Source organism: Dermacentor albipictus, chromosome 7 (assembly GCF_038994185.2).
Source record: "Dermacentor albipictus isolate Rhodes 1998 colony chromosome 7, USDA_Dalb.pri_finalv2, whole genome shotgun sequence".
Lineage (NCBI taxonomy): Eukaryota > Metazoa > Arthropoda > Arachnida > Ixodida > Ixodidae > Dermacentor > Dermacentor albipictus.
The window spans coordinates 98,229,466-98,246,473 of record NC_091827.1 but is presented as its reverse complement, the minus strand read 5'-3'; the positions used below and the strand labels follow the sequence as shown (position 1 = coordinate 98,246,473).

The 17,008-nt window shown below is 47.3% G+C and overlaps 1 long non-coding RNA gene across 2 annotated transcripts in view; it reads left to right on the top strand.

Moving 5' to 3' along the window:
- LOC135916860 (uncharacterized) overlaps positions 1-17,008 on the top strand; it is a 65,272-nt gene that overhangs the window by 22,030 nt on the left and 26,234 nt on the right. Inside the window, exon 2 of one of the 2 annotated variants that reach the window (XR_010569093.1) lies at positions 14,299-14,453. The exons of the other annotated variant lie outside the window; for it this stretch is intronic. This is a non-coding gene — a long non-coding RNA (uncharacterized lncRNA). The remainder of the gene's footprint in view (positions 1-14,298; positions 14,454-17,008) is intronic. 2 annotated transcript variants of the gene reach the window in all.

Sequence of the window (17,008 nt, the reverse complement as noted above, 5' to 3'; positions counted from 1 at the left end):
TACGTGCCGTGATTTTATTACATGGCGCTCCGCGACAACTTTTCACTGACCGTGGCCGGACATTCCTGTCAAAAGTTATCGCGGACATCCTGCAGTCCTGTGCCACGAGGCACAAGCTATCCACGCCATATCATCCGCAAACAAATGGACTCGCGGAGCATCTGAATTGCACTCTCACATACATGCTCGCGAAATATGTCTTTTCAGACCACACTGACTGGGACTTCGCTCTAGTATTTGTCACATTTGCTCATAATTCCTTGCGCAATGAAACAGTTGGTTATTCCGCATTTTGCCTTCTGTTCCGCCGAGAAGCTGCAATGCCCCTCGACACAAACCTCCCTGTTCACGCGGCACCGACCAGCGAATATGCACTTGACGACATCACACGCTGAGCCCAATAAGGGAAATTACCCGTGACCGCATTCTGAAATCCCAAGAGAGTCAAAGGCATTTTGTACGACCAGCGACACCGAGACGTGCACTTCCCGCCTGGTTCTTTGGTACTTCTATGGTCTCCGTTGCGTGAGGTCTGCCTTTCAGAAAAACTGCTGCCTCGTTACACAGGCCCATACCGAGTGCTTCGTGCCGTGACTCCCGTCGCCTACGACATCGCCCTTGACGCCCCATCTGCATCCCAGTCCAGTGATATCGTGCACGCTACACGACTGAAGCAATATCTCCCTCCGAGTGATGCCATTAGACGCTCCTGGACGTCGCTTCTATTGCCGGGGGATTTTGCTGCATGCGTGTGGTATTTGATTGTTTTAACGAGGCGAGCGGGCGCCATCAATCAAGAAAGGAGGAGGAAGAACAAACTACGCTCGCGCTGTGAATCTAACCGGTCAGTGCTGCAACCACTGGTGTAAATATAACGTGTAAATAGTTGCTCCTCTTACTTCCTCGTCCTTCGCGTGACAATATTACTGTATGAATAAATTTATTTGAAATGACGCTACTACATTGGGTTTATTTTTTGTGTGTTTTATTATGGTAATCTTGCACTGTGGTCAGTTGAATATATTTTGAGCAGTGGCGAACACAGTTATAATATTTGTTTTTTATTTAGCAGAATTGTGTTCAATTACGAACTTTCTCGACGTGTAAGCAGCATAAAATTTGGTGTGACCTTGAAATATAACGTTTATTGCATACCTTTTACGTTAAGGGCCCCGTGACGCAAAAAAATCTGGTGTCTGTATCTACGACGTTGTCCGTGAGCGAAAATTTCTGTATATATTTAGGTATATTGTGGGCATTGCCACGTTACAATATATATATACTGCGCTTTGCTATACGACATGCCGTGCATGCGGGTTATATTGCCGCATTATTGTATGCCTAAAATTCCTCATACCTTGTCGTACATTTTTGACAAGCTTGTTCCTCAAAATTTGGGATTGACAGCTCAAGAACATATGTCATGAAGCGAAACCCCGACTGCCCATCCCTTTTATGTGGAATCTCCTAAGACTTAACTATTCAAAGCGCAAAGAAATAAGGGAAACCTGAAAATATATATATATTTTGTTGGCACGGCTGATCCATCGTGATCTCCCCACGCAAGGGGCCGCGTCTCTGCTAGATTGCTCGACTTTGTGCATAGCGTTCGTCGCCAGCATTTGGTGGTGGTAAACATTACGGTTGCATAACCTTCAGTTGCCGCGAAGTGTGAGAAGCAGTCGGGGATCTTTCAATGCTATTGCGTTCCACTTCTAAAGACGAAGCTTAAGCGTGCTTAAAAACTGGCAGTTTTTAAGCATGAAATACTTTCAGCCCTCGTTGCTGACAAACTTGAAGAGACCTTGAGCCAAAATCGAGAGCCGCTATCCGGGCACTCAATGGAAGAACGAGGACGAGAACTGGGCGAGAACGAAATGAGAACATCGTTCTCATTTCGACATCGTTGCGAGCTCAAAGCGAGATCATGCGGGTAACCAGTCAAAACCTAATAAGATGAGGTCTTTGGCCTCCATCCCTTTGTACAGCCCCATAATGCATACGCTAGTTAAGGCCCATACAAGTTACAAAAGCTATTCCTTCCATTTTTTCCCTAATTGTTTTTTTTCACATATCACTCAAGCTGTAGCTTCTCGTACGCTAAAGTTTAATTGGTCTCGTCCGATAGACGTTCAATAGGCAAGTACAGTGCGCCATACATCTGAGTGCTACCTTTTGGCGCTGAGACAGAGTTTGCTGTGCTCTTTTTAACGCCAGTTGTCCGTGAGCTCCACGGCGCGGATTTTGCGCCGCCTCCTTCGTGAGATGGAACCATAATCTTCTACCAGGCCGGCAGTTTTCGCGCGCCGCGGATGGTTGGGGTCTGATTGTGAATAATAATCGGAACTGCTCCAACCAATCTGCTTTGCGGATAGCCATTTAATTCTTACGTCTATACTTGATTACGGAAGAGCAAGCACTTTTTGTGTCAGTTTTCACGATGATAATGTTTAATCAACCGGTAAGGGGGTCATGTCTGCCTTAATAACTCCTTGCTTTTCTGGCTTCAAGAGCACTTTTTTTTTCATCAACACTGAGGCCAAAGCTGTGACTAAACCTGAAGTAGTCAGTGAGATGACGTAGTGCAACCAACGAGATTTGATAATTTTTTTCTTCTGGTGCGTCTGCAGTGCTGTCATGTAGACCCCTTGATGTACGTACTGCGCAAACTACGCAGCCTTATCGCTCCTTCGTGATTATGTGCCTTGACCTTATGGATGCCTTCGACGTTGTTTGCGCCAAACACCTCACAGGCGGCGCGCCCTCTATTCTGGGCATGTGCCATGTTTGCGGAGGGATTTCATTGGTGTCTTGTACGCCTCTTTCGTTTCGCGGGCGCTCTATTAACGACCCTGCCAGCAACACATAGCAAACCAACACTCCGCTATCTCGTCATGAACAATTTCGTTGCGCTGCACATAATGTCCAAGGTAAATATACCTGGTAGAGAAGCTTCCATACAAGCGAGCCCATACGTTCAAAATATGGTGGTTCATCAGCAGCTCATGAGGCTTAGCGTCATCTGTACGTGGAAGGCACACTTCCAGCCGAACAAAAATTAAAGTGCATGTGACGCAATATCCTGTGATAAAGTGACGTCATTCTATTGGCACTGGCGCGAAAATTAACTCTAGGTTACTTTGAGTACGCCTCCATAGCCAAGGACTCGCGTCGATTACAACCGACGGGAGCCCTTGGAGAGTTAGCTTCAAGTTGATGTCAGCTTTCTATCTCTAAAGACAAAACTAATATATACTAATAACTAGACAGTGGTGTTTAGACACACTGCCAGTTAATTTGCCTTAATCGTACTAGGAGCTTTTATCCTTGGAACTTTCATTTTGCCATCGCAGTAGCCTCCGCAGCTCGCCTAAAGGAAGCAGCAGTGTACCACTCATATTAATAGCGTTGTTACTCATTTGGCAGTACGCAGGCGTCTTAAAGTGCACACGGACTTCCGCTCTTAGTACGAACATGGCGTAGCATGGTCGTGCTCCGCGGAGCGCCGGCGCAAATGGCGCGGCCGCGCATCGCAGCTATGCGGCGCAGGCGCAGAGGAGCTTGGAGGCGGGACTTCGTGTCGTCGGCTAAAGCGCGACAGGGAGCCGTGCTAGCTTTGCTGTGAAGAGCACCTCTCTGCAAGCTCGTAGCGCCGGAGCACCGCGCGACCTCATTGCGGGAAAGTGCACTTCACTCACTGCGGCATGTTCTGCAGATTCCGCGTACAACTGAGCGGTTCCTAGGTTAAGTTCCACGATCCCAGTTAAATACATGTTTTGTGGCAAACTTCTCAGGACTGCTTTGGTTTGGTTTATGGAATGTTACAGCGCAAAACCCCTCTGGGCATGAAGACGCTCTTGAGGGGCTGCGAATAGTTTCAATCGCCCGGCGCTCTTCAATTTGCACTTGCATCGCGCAGCACACAGGCGTTCTTGCATTTTGCCCCCATTGAAACGCGGAAGCTGCCGCCGTTATGGAACTTGGCTTTCCCGTATAAGTGTACCCGAGTGCACTAACCGATGAGCCACCGCGTTGGGGCATTCTGAGGACTTGAGCATAACCTGGAATTAGCGAGGCTTTATTTTCTGTTTGTGCTGTCTAAGGATATGTGATGTTTCACAGCAGCTGCCAATACCATGTGCCCGGATCCACGTCTGGCTCGCTTTTCTTGGTCGAAGTGGTCACATGCTCTATCTTGCTCGCCGGCCCTCGCGGATCACTTGATGTGACTTGAAATGTGACCAGTGAACTCATCCATATCGACAACAGAAGCCATAAATATATAAAAAAAAGATCAGAACGCATTTGATTCGCAATGCAAGTATTTGTTTATATACGAGTAATTACTTTCATTATTAAGCAGGCTGAACGACGTCGTGTTTGGCTGGAACCTCATTCCCTCGGCTCATTCTCTCAGTCACGGGAACTTAATCGTAATGGTGAAACGCTTGATGATGCGTCAGTCATTCTATCAGTCTCCGCTGAAGGTTTTCTGCCGCCACAGCACTTTCTTGGGACAGACGGAATGTTGCGCCAAGCTAGGCGACAAGTGTAAAGAACTACAAGGAGGGCTGCTAACAGTAAAGAAAAATTGCAGTGTTCCTGAGGTCACTGAAGGTTAACTCGTGCAAAGTCTAACTTTCGCGTGAGGGGTGCACTTCTGAAAGTTCGCGAAGTTCAGTAGCGAGTGGGTCACGATTCTCTAGAAACACAGCAACTTTTCTGGACTTGTGTATGGGCAAGCTTTCAGATGCCCAAAACTAGGTCAACATTTCAATTCTATTCACTGAAGTTCACAACACGATTTTAATACAGTATACGCAATCAGCACCAACTCGGCAATAAATTCGAAATGTGCGTCTGCACAACGTGCGTTGTCAGTCGATAAATTGGCCTTGCCCATAACTCGAAGCACGTCTCAATAGCACCTGCTTTAAAACAAGAGAAAATGCCTCGAAAATCGCCTTTACAAACGTAATAGAAGGTCACCAGTGTCCACGACTCAAACATAAAAGTCTACCATATGCTTCTGCATCTGCAACTAATATATACCCTCGTGCAATTCTTTACCGGCAGGTAGGTTACAACGGTTTCAGTTTACTCTCAGGATGGTCCTCTTTTTACTGTCACTATTGTCAATTTTACATGTTTCCAAAACAAGGCCACACCTTTTCAACACCTTGAAAGTATCACTCAACATTCCGCCATTGTTTCAGGATCGCAGGAAAAGAAGCTCGCGAACACGCCAGCACACAGCACACATGACGCTTCGCTTGTGCCCAATGAAATTCAACATTTCTTTTTCGTGCAAACCAAAGCAACCTCACTCGGCGAACAGACAGAACAAAATTATATACACATCCTCTTCACAAACGGCGAGTTTCTTTTCAACCTTCTGATTAAGGCGCGTACATAACGTATGTCCTACTTTCTCCATAGAGAAAAAGCTACTGATGGCTTCCTGAAAACATTTTCGCAGCTTTGCACAAAAGACGCGAACGGAGGGGAAGCAACTGAGAGGCATCTAAAGTCTGATTTTGCTGAACTTTTTACGCTCAAATAAAGCAGCACTTGGATGCCCTCAGCAAATGACGCATCTTCTATCCTCAGAAGACATTGCTGGTATGTTCCGACACAAGAATGGGACCCCGAAACTTTAGCTGCTAACAAACCAGTAAAATAAACTACGTTATTTTGCTCCACTCCTGAAAGTTCGTCTGATGAAGAATCATCTGTAAGAATAGGCGAGACTGTGTTTCCCATACCAAAACCCGTAGATGGTGCCGAAATGGCAGCAGGAAGAGCTGTCAAGACCGCTGTCATGTGCTCGGCGCCGTTAGACTTGTCAAACAACTTGAACAGGTTATTGACCAAAAGATGCCTCAAAGCGGCCTGAAACAGACGAGCTGTAGTGTTAGGGCTCGCACCTCATTTGGACATGGTAATCGAAAAGGTCTTTTCAAGTGCGCCCTGATTTATTCTTCTGGACATAGAAAATCCGTAATTATGAGAAAATCAAAAAGCACTAAAAGAGACCGCTTAGTTAAACAGAGACCCGCCGTGGTTGCTCAGTGGCTATGGTGTTCGGCTGCTGAGCACGAGGTCGCGGGATCGAAACCCGGCCATGGCGGCCGCATTTCGATGGGGGCGAAATGCGAAAACACCCGTGTGCTTAGATGTAGGTGCACGTTAAAGAACCCCACGTGGTCGAAATTTCCGGAGTCCTACACAACGGCGTGCCTCATAATCAGAAAGACACTGCCACGACACTTCTGCCAACTTTAATTTTCTTTTTAATTGCATCCCCATCTATCCGGTTGCGTGTTCGTGTACTACGCCTTAAGGTTTCAGGAGTAGACTGCACTGGAACCTGCTCCGAGCTCTCGGGGCCGGATGTCGTCTGGTGATCTTCAAGGCGCCCCGATGCTGGGGGCTCATGTGAAGATTAGTCTTGCAGTGTCTGAACGTCGCCCTGTGGACGGTCTGGAAGAGCTGACATTTCTCGGACCGCCAAGGGGTCTGCTTGATTGAGCCGTCCTGGAAGTTGTAGGACTGAGTGCAAGCTTCTGGCTGGCTGGTAATCCGGGGGCTCGCACCTCGTCACCTGCCGTGCACTCGCGCCATGTTGACTTGGAGCGGAGAAAAGTGCGCTGACGCGATTCAGTCTTCAACCGGTTACGCTGCTCCGGGTGCAGGAGGCTAAGGCGTGTTCTTGGGGCCCGTGTAAAAAACAACTGAGCTGGCGTAATGCCTATCGATGCGCAAGGCGTGTTCCTGTACGAGAATAAAAACTGATCGACGCAATTCTGCATAGATATGCCATGCTTTTTATGTTCTCCAATTTGCTTTAGTATGCTTTTCTTGACCGTTTGCACAAGTCTTTCCGCCGCCCCATTCGAAGCAGGTTGCTAAGGCAGAGAAGTGAGGTGGCGTATGCCATTGGAGGCAAGGAATGTAGAGAACTGAGCAGACGTGAACTGCGGTTCATTGTCTGCGGTGACCATTTCTGTTAGACCGAAACTGGAAAATATTCTTCGCAGCTCTTGCACAGTTGCTTGCGCTGTATTTGTTTTCATGCACACAACTTCTTCCCATTTGGAATAAGCATCTATCAGGACCAATAACCAGCATGAGTTTGCAAAAGCGAAGTACAAGGGCACTCTCGAATCGTTTGCGTGCACGGGCCCAAGGAGTGAAGTCTACCTGGGACGGCGGGTTTTGCCTGAGTTGAGAGACTGCACAGCTCTGGACAGTGTCTTCTATGTCCGAAGTTTGCTGGGGCCACCACACATATCTCCTCGTGAGCATTTTCATTCTAGTCGCGCCTGGATGTCCTTCGTGCAGCAATTTTAAAACCGGCGTAACAAGCGCACGTGGCACAATACGCGATTACCCCTGGTCACGCAGTCTCGATCCAACGATAGTTCATGGCGTCTAGTATAGTACGGTGCTAAATTTTCATCGGCAACTTTTGCTGGCCATTCATTTATTGTGAAGAAGTGGACGTTTGATGGGACTGGGTCCTTCTTGCTTTCCGAATATCTATAGCTCATAACGGCAGTTCGTCTGTTGCCGAGAAAAACTGCACGAAGTCACTGACGTCAGCTTCGTTCTGTAGCGGAAGCCGTGATAATGCGTCTGCATTAGCGAGAGCCTTCCCTTTCCTATATACCCACTTGTAATGCAGGCTGCAAGTAGCAGCATCCAGCGCTGCATTCGGGCAGCAGATAGCGCTGGAATGGGCTTGTGTCCGAGTAAGCCATTTAATGGCAGGTGATCAGAGTATGTAGTGAACTCACGTCCATCAATATATTTATGAAATCATTTGATAGCGAACGCCACGGCCAGCGCTTCTTTTTCCATTTGAGAGTACCCAGTCTCTGCTTTACTGAGTGTTCGCGAATCTTACGCTATCGGTTTTTCATTTCCTTCGATTTCGTGGAAGAGCACCGCCTCCACTCTATACGCATACGCGTCGGCTACAAGGTCTATTGACTTCTCCGGATTGTAGAAGGTTAGGACACTGTCACTCGTCAACCAACGCTTGCTCCTCTGGAAACACTCTTCCGCGTCTTTGGGCAACTGCCACTGCCACTGCCCAGTTCCCTTCAGTAATTGACATAGGTGTTTCAACTGTGTTGACATGTTGGGGATGAGCTTGGAGTAAAAAGATAGCATGCCAAGGTACGCTCTTAGTTCCGATTCATTCCTTGGAGCTGGCGCATTCCTAACAGCTTCAATCGTTTCCGTGCATGGCTTAATTCCACTTGCGCTAATAATCTGCCCCAGACAGGTGACAGAGTCTTTGAAAAACTTACATTTCTCTTGCTTGAGCCGAACGCCGTGCTCCCGGAACCGAGTAAGGACGGCTTAAACGCGTCCCACACATTCCAGTGCGCCAGCACTGGAAATTCCTTATGGCATGCGGAGGCACTGAAATAAGTCGATGTGCGTGTTAAACGTCAACAGCGTTTGAGTCATGGTGCACTTGTATTTGGTACGCAGTGATCAGGCTAAGACCGTGGAGGCCTTGCCTTCCGCAATTACTGCAAAGATGTCTTCTAATAAGGGTAATAGATAAGGCTCCGCCATTATGCAAGGATTTAGGGTAATTTTACAGTCTCCACACAGCCTCAACTTCTTGTCTGCCTTAGGGACGACGACCACAGGTATAGCCCAGTCGCTTTGTGCCACGGGAACCAGGACTCCGTTCCATTTGAGCTGTCGAATTTCTTCTTCGACTGCTGTCCGCAGGGAAAAGGGAACCGGTCGAGCCTTGTAGAAAACTGGTCTGGTGTCTTCCTTTAGGTCCAAACACGTTCAAGTAATGACGGCTTCCTTCCAGGTACAACCGCGACAGGCAACGTCTTGCGTTGTTCTCGGTAGACAACAAGCACTTCCGCTTGCCCTGAAATTTCAAGTATATGCGCCTCCGCATGTTCTACGTTGCAGTCCTGTTTTGACTGGTGGCTGTAAACAAGACAGGGACGAAAAGACGCTCTTGCTAATAATCGAGACAGCGGCTCCTGTGTTTATCTGCATCTCCGCCGGCCTACCTGCAATGTGCACTTGCCCTCGGCAAGGTCGAGTCGTCGGTCCATTTTGCTGAACGTGAAAAAGTTGTAACTCTTCCACTTCCTCATCGTTGTCGTTGAATGCATTAACCGCTTCTCGTTTTTTTCCTGCATGACCGAGCCAGATGACCGGTCATTTTGCAATAATGACACCTTGCCTTTTGATATGGACAGTCTCCAGCATAGTGTTGCTCCGCACACCGGCTGCAAGACTCACCGATGTCCTCGCCTTTTCTGTTTGTTGACCCTTCTGAATGACGTGGACGCCTTCGTCGAGAAAAGTGTTGTCAGAGGTTGGGCGGAAGCTTTTGGATTCTTTTGCAACCAGTTCCGCGCTTCTTGCTAGGTCATACGCAGTTTCGAAGCTGGCCTCCTTTTTCGCGCTTGAATCGAAAGCTCGCTTGAATCGAAGCGTCGCTGAGGCTTCGATTCAGAGAAATTTTCCATTTTAGCTATGGCGTTTCATTGTGCCTTACACTTTTGTAAAATAGAAACGGTGCGTTTACGTCCAAGATAATTTTACACGCTGTAAAGTGCTTACATTTGCGGAAAAGTTCAGCGCCTGTGGCAGGTTAAGATATTTTTCTGGAAGTCTGTCCAACCGACAGAACACGGGAAGCCGCGTTGCCGCTGACCTCTTGAGCTGGAACGGCTTCCTCCAGCTGAATGTTAACATGTTCTGTGGAGTAGAGAGATAATTTATGCTTGTCCAACCTGTAGCGATAACAAAAGTATAAATAAATGAGGAGAGTGGCTCAGAAACCACTTGCGCCAGAAGGTAACAGTGACTCCCTGCGGTGGTGCAGCGCGTCTAAGTGAAGAACAGGCGTTATCGCAATGGTCCCATAGCGCGCAACACCGAGCAGCGGTGTTCGAGAAATTATTTGCGGGGAACAGTGGCGGGCTTCGCTCTTTATAAGCGGCCTTAACACAAAAAGTCTAGGTTACCTTCCACACTGGATATTTTCTTAACGGCAGCGATCAAGCAGTTGGCGGCCTCTTGGTGAGACACCATTCTGAGATGGACGAGCTCATGTGGTCTTACAAACTCCACTCTGCAAACGTAATGTGGAGGATTCATTTTATTACATATCCTGCTACGTGAAAACCTAAAATGAAGTCCCCTTAAGTATTGGAAAGATGGACATGGCTCTCGCCAATGTTACCACACCTGTCGTCATGGATGTTAGATCTGTCGCCTGATATAAAGGTGTAGTAAATATACCTCGGTTTTTTACATAAGTATGCGTTGTGTTGTTAACGCAATAATTTCGATCAATTCTCTACATGTATTCCGCTTGTTCTAATAAACATAAACACATTGCTTGACGAACGACTTCAAGTATAGGCGTGCCGGTCGTCGCGTGAAAGATGGCTTAGCGATATGCTTACTGACAACAGAAAATATGGTAGGCTATGCATCTTGACGAAGTAAACCGGGCCGTGTGTTTTAGAGTGTGTAATGTGTGTTCTAGTACACGTTTTAAAACTTTTCTTATCATAGTCGTAAATAATGTTTTCTTTTTATCAATTTAATGTTATAAATCACTTAACTAGATCGGTAAATGGTGCGGTTCAACGCCACCTGCCCTTGCGTTGGATTTCACCACCTAACAAATGTTATCACACAACGCAGAGCGCGCCTGCGTTGTGTGATAAACCCACGCCACCTGTGATAAACCCACGCCACCTGCCCTTGCGTTGGATTTCAGGACAGTGTTTCTGCCATAGATTTTCCGCCAGTGCTCAGTTCAGACTTCAGGAATCCCACTGAAGTAATCAGAGCAATCGATATATACCGTGTCATTCTATATTTTCGGTGAAACCTCGTGGGAGTCTAAAAAAATGAACTGTGTCCGGCGACCGATAAGGTATTGGCACGTCTACTCGTTTATCTTTTTGAAGTGACAATGTTTCACCACCTAACAAATGTTATCACACAACGCAGAGCGCGCCTGCGTGTATCGCAATTTTCTCGAATGTTTGCGATGGCTCTATCCTCTGTCTTTGCTCAGTGGCTATGGTGTTGGGCTGCTGAGCACGAGGTCACGGGATCGAATGCCGGCCACGGCGGCCGCATTTCGATGGGGGCGACATGCGAAAACACCCGTGTGCTTAGATTTAGGTGCACGTTAGAGAACCCCAGGTGGTCGAAATTTCCGGAGTCCTCCACTACGGTGTGCCTCATGATCAGAAAGTGGTTTTGGCACGTAAAACCCTATAATTTAATCCTCTGTCTCTTCTCACGGAACACTGTGTAGTCAGATTTCATGTATGCGCGACGTGAACGGTGGAAAACTTTCTGGAATACACGCGAGCACTAGCGATTACTCTGGAACCCTCCATGACTGATATGTAAAAGCCGACGCGCTTGATCTACTGATCAGATTTTGACGATCGCCTACTGTATTCGCCGCTATCGTTGTGCTCTGAGGGTAGCCCGTTTTTACGGGCATAGGTTTGCCCAGTAAATACTGTTTCGCCATTCACACTTTTGCTACTGTATTCTTCAAGTCTGGAGTACGCCCCGACCCACAGAAGATTGCTAGCATCTCAAACTTCTAGGAGCCCTTCGACCAGAACGCATAGCGTAGATTACTTGGCTTCTGCACCAAGAACAGGCGGTTTGTGTAAGACTTTGCACGCATCGCTGCGCCGCGGACACATCGAACTAATAGTGATGTCGAGTTGAAGTGGAAAACGGAGCAGGCCAACGCATTTCAAGAACTCAAACAACGGATGCAGTTGCCACCGGTACTTGCGCACTTCGACGAAAACGCCGATACGGAAATCCACACTGATACCAGTCGCCTACGCCTCGGTTCTTTCCTAGTCCAGAGGAAAATTGACTTCAATGGGTGATAGGTTACGCTAGCCGGTCGCTGTCGAAAGCGGAAGACAATTATTCTACAACCGAAAAGGAATGCCTCGCCATCATATGAGCTATAGCGACATTTCGCCCTTATCTATATGGCAGACTGTTCAAAGTGGGAAGCGACCGTCATGCCTTGTGTTCGCTAGCGACCTTAAAGGACACTTCAGGACGCCTGGCATGGTGAAGACGCGGGCTGCAAGAATATGACATCACTGTAATTTACAAGTCCGGACGAAAACACTGCAATGTCGACTGGCTGTCTCGTGCAGGCGACAGGCGACCTTGCAAGCACAAGCGAGCGGACCCTGAACTAAGAAGCCTTGCTGAGTACTTAGAAGGAAAGACCGACTTGCTGCCGATTAAACTTAGGCGCGGATTGACTTCGCCCTTCTTGCGAAATGACGTCCTGGTGAATAACCTTTCCGCATCCCGTGCAAACTACCTCGTCATTATGCCTGCGACACTGCGGTACGAAGTCGTGAACGCCCTCCGTGACGATCATACAGACGGCACATCGGGTTTTCCCGTACACCTGCAAGAATACACGAGAAGTATTGCTGGCCGTGCCTGACCTCCGGCGGCGCCAGTTACGTCAAGGCTTGCCGTGACTGCCAATGACGGAAGACAGTACAATGAGGCCAGCGGGATTACTACACCCGATCGAGCCACCTTGCCGACCTTTTCAGCAGATCGAGATGGATTTGTTGGGACCCTTTCCGATGTTGACATCTCGAAACAAATTTATTGTCATGGCGACAGACTACCTCACCCGCTTCGCTGAAGCGAAAGCTCTGCTGAAAGGCAACGCAGCAGAAGTGGCTAAATTCTTTGTTGAGAACATCCTGCTGCGACATGCTGCCACACAAGTCCTCATCGCCGACACAAGAACGGCGTGTACAACAGAGGTCGCCCAAGCCATTCCGCAATACCGCCAGATAAGCCACAGGATAACTGCCTACCACCCGCTACTACCCGCAACCACCCGCTGACAAATGGTCTTGCGGAGCGTCTGAACAAGACACTCGCCGACATGCTAGCAATGGACGTAGGCATCGAACACAAGACGTGGAATGCGGTCCTGCCGTAGGTAACCTTCGCTTACAACATGTCAGTGCAATATATGACAGATCAAGCCAGTCAAGCTGTTTTACGGAAGGAACACGATGACGACTCTCGATGCTATGCTGCCGCACACCACCGACGAAGAAAATGACGTCGCCGCTTTATCTCCACACCGGCGAAGATGCCTGTCAACTTATCCGCCTGCGCATCGAGAACCAGCAGAGGACCGACAACGGACATTAAATTTAATCTTCGACGATGTTACGTGCAGTATTAGGCCGGCGACCATGTTTATGTTTGGACTCCGATACGCCGACTAAGACGCAGTGAGAAACCATTGTGACACTATTTAGGACCCTATGAGTTTATCCGACGCATTGTCGCATTGAACTGTCCGGTCGTGCCAGACGGCCTTTCGCAATCGCAATGGCACGGCGCACGATCTGAAGTGGTCCACGTGGTGCGTCTTAGGCCATTTTGCGCACGCTGATGAACTTCGTTATATTTTCTCTACTGTGGGTGTTTTTGTTTATCAGTTTCGTTTGTTTGCAGCAGCAGGATCATGCTTGTTAAGAGTGGGGTATAGACAAGTGCAATTGATTATCTTTCGCAGATGATCATGTTCCACAGCCTATAAATGTCGCACAGCTCGGGACGTGTCTTCCTGTATCGGAAGTTTCTCAAGTGTTATCGATGGTTCTTTCATCTGTATGTCGTCATCGAACCTTGTGTAATATTTTTCATGCATGCACGACGCGAATGATGTAGAACTTTCTGGAAGACACGCAGGCACGAGCGATTACTGTGGAAGCTTCGATTACTGATGAATAAAAGTAGATGCGCTTGACCCGCTTTTCATATTTCGACAATCGCCGACTGTGATCGCCGCTATCGTTGCGCTTTGAGAGTAGCCTGTTTTTTTTTTTTGGGGGGGGGGGGGGGGCACAGGTTCGCCCAATAAGAGTGTTTCTTCATTCATAGTTTTGCTACTGTATTCTTTGCCGTCACTAGCACGTGACAATATAACGCGATTGATTATCTGTTATGGATTAATGCTAGGACCGCTTCATTCAAATACCGCAGCCGTTATTTTTTTGGCTAACGTTCTTCTTCTGGTAAGTAATGTTCTAATGTAATCTGTACGGGATCGGATTCAGTCTGAAGAAAATTCAAATTCAAATATGTTTTACAACAGTTCGGTTCTAGACTGTGGTTTCAAGGAGCACTGTGCAAACCATTTCCGTGGTTGCGGCTAAACATTACACACGCGTGTTTGTTATTTTTCAGGTAGTAAATACAAATGGTCAGAAAATATGGACTCGTTATCGTTCATTTCAAGTCATCATTAAGGGACACGAGTACAAATGCGTATATGCTGAAGTACGAAGCATAGGGCATGATGAGTACGTATATATGCGAAATTACGAGATAGGCAAAACTTGGTGAGTATAGAAATGGCGCATGTTAAGGGAGCTTTTTCCTCGTTTGGTAGTGTTAGCAGCTCTCTAACAAGTGTTGAATTTGTATAAAAAACTTATTGACTGTTATAAGGTCAGGTGATTAGCTAGAGTGTGTCTTAATGTAGAGATGTACTCTGAATTTCACTGGTGTTAGATAATTATAGGAATGTGCATGTGGAAAATTATGAATGCGTGTATTTATAGCGTTACGGAGATAGCCGTAACGTGGATGCTGTTCCTAAACAAAGATTTGGCCCATGATCCAGGATTGCTTTCTTTTCATGGTAGTGTGAGTGCTTCTGGGGACTACTCAACTTGTTTGAAAAAAAAGCTAAACGAGTGCTGAATAACCATGTGATTCATTCGTGGTGGTCCCAATGAGCAGATGTACTCTGTATTTCATATGCATTAGGAATATGCTGTAGTACGCCTCGCTAGTTTATCGCAGTACTCAGTAGAGACCCTCCAATGGCATTTTTTTCCGCAGCCGCTATCCGAGCTGAACTTCCTTTCTGAAAGGATTCTGAGTCCAGTATCTAAGAGTACTGTACTTAAGAGTACTGTATCTAATGCGTCTAAGCATGGAAATGTATTTTAAATTTTATTTGTTTTTCGCGTTTTATTTCATTGATACTGTATAGCTGTTTTTCGTTTTGATGATACTCCATAGGAGCTGTTTTCCTTGCACTCAATGATTTTTTTACAATTCGCATGTTTGCTTTGCAGTTCACCCGGCATAGGTTAATATTTCTACTATATATCACAGATATATGTTGACATAGCGCAGTTATTCCAATCTTTTTTGTTTCAATCTCTGCCATTACCAATCCACCAGTAGTCAAAAATTGTCGGGCCGCATCCACTTGAGTCGTATGTCACGCGATGTCACAAACACTACGGAAAGTTTGTGTCAGACAAGACGTGCACACATTGACGACGCACGAATAGGCCAAAAAAAGGTTATTTCCCATTCTACATCTTTAGGCAATCAGTGCTACGTTATTCAAAAAAGAACTCTTGAGGCCTGCTACGCACTTCTCTTTTATGTCAGGCGACCTCCCCGGTCCGCGCAAGCTCACGACGACAGTGAAACGTACTAAGTGAAAACGCATTACTATGCCCTCAAAATTTTTTTTTCGTACCTCACCGAGACAGCTAGTTCGAGAATGAATGAAAGATATCTGCGCCGGTTGCTCTTGCACTCCATGAATACTTTGTTTGGCGCAAAACGACACACATAAGAAATACGACAGGTCAAGGCGCTTGACGACGCAAGGCGCTTGTCGGCGCCTTGTCCTGTCGTCTTTCCTATGTGTGTCGTTTTGCGCTAAACAAAGTATTCAAGGATCCGCACCAACTAGCCACCAACGCATTGTGCTCTTGCACTGGGTAGTGGGATACGTGCGAGAATATAGTTATTGTTATATAATAAAGAAATCTTGCAGCACTCAATTGTTGTGGAGCCTTTTAGGTGAGAAGAAGGTATTCCATCTTCTTCAGCCAACATTTCTCGTTGAGGGCAGGTTCCAGGTGGCATTTTTACTCCCCGTTCCATGCCGTACCAATATTCAACCAACCACCGCCGCTCAGCAACGAGAAAGGGGGCAGTCGCAGACAGCGGCACCAGTTCCTTCTCTCTTTTAGGCATTTTAATTGAAATATCTCGATCCCACCGAAACCCTTTCCTGTCTTGTGCACTCTCCGCCTCTCGTCAGCCAATTACTTCAACAAAATTCGCTGAACCAATGACACGCTGATTGTCGGAGGTGAAGCGTTTATAATTGAATCTGTATTGCGACTCAAGCTATTACCACCGTCAAAATGAGTTATCGCTGAGGTGTTCACTACTGCGGGCTTCCTTTTTAGCGTTTTCCCAAGAACTTGGTGTCATCTAGCGCCACCGCTGCGAAGCCTATGCGTTCCGTCGAAAATACATGGCTCGCCAGCACAGGAGACCGCTGAGAAACGCGTCATGCGACAACCGAGTTCTTTTCTCACGCTTCTTTCTGCACACACGGCGTAGTGCAACTGCCCAGAAACCCGCGCGAAACGAGAAAAAAAAAAAAACTCGGGTTGCTGTGTCTGCGAGCGCTGACTGGTTTCCTCGTTTGCCGGAAACTACATGCGACAACCTTCGTGACACAAATTGGCGGGAGGTTCCCTGATGAGCGGCGCATGCCCAGTATATTCATGGTAATGCTCGCTAACGTGTTGGCAAGAAAGGCGTTCATTGAAATTAATATATAATATAATATATGGGGTTTTACGTGCCAAAACCACTTTCTGATTATGAGGCACGCCGTAGTGGGGGACTCCGGAAATTTTGACCACCTGGGGTTCTTTAACGTGCACCTAAATCTAAGTACACGAGTGTTTTCGCATTTCGCCCCCATCGAAATGCGGCCGCCGTGGCCGGGATTCGATCCCGCGACCTCGTGCTCAGCAGCCTAACACCATAGCCACTGAGCAACCACGGCGGGTCATTGAAATTGGCGTTCACCCTGTGCATTCATGGTACAGCCTCCTAATCCGCCGGG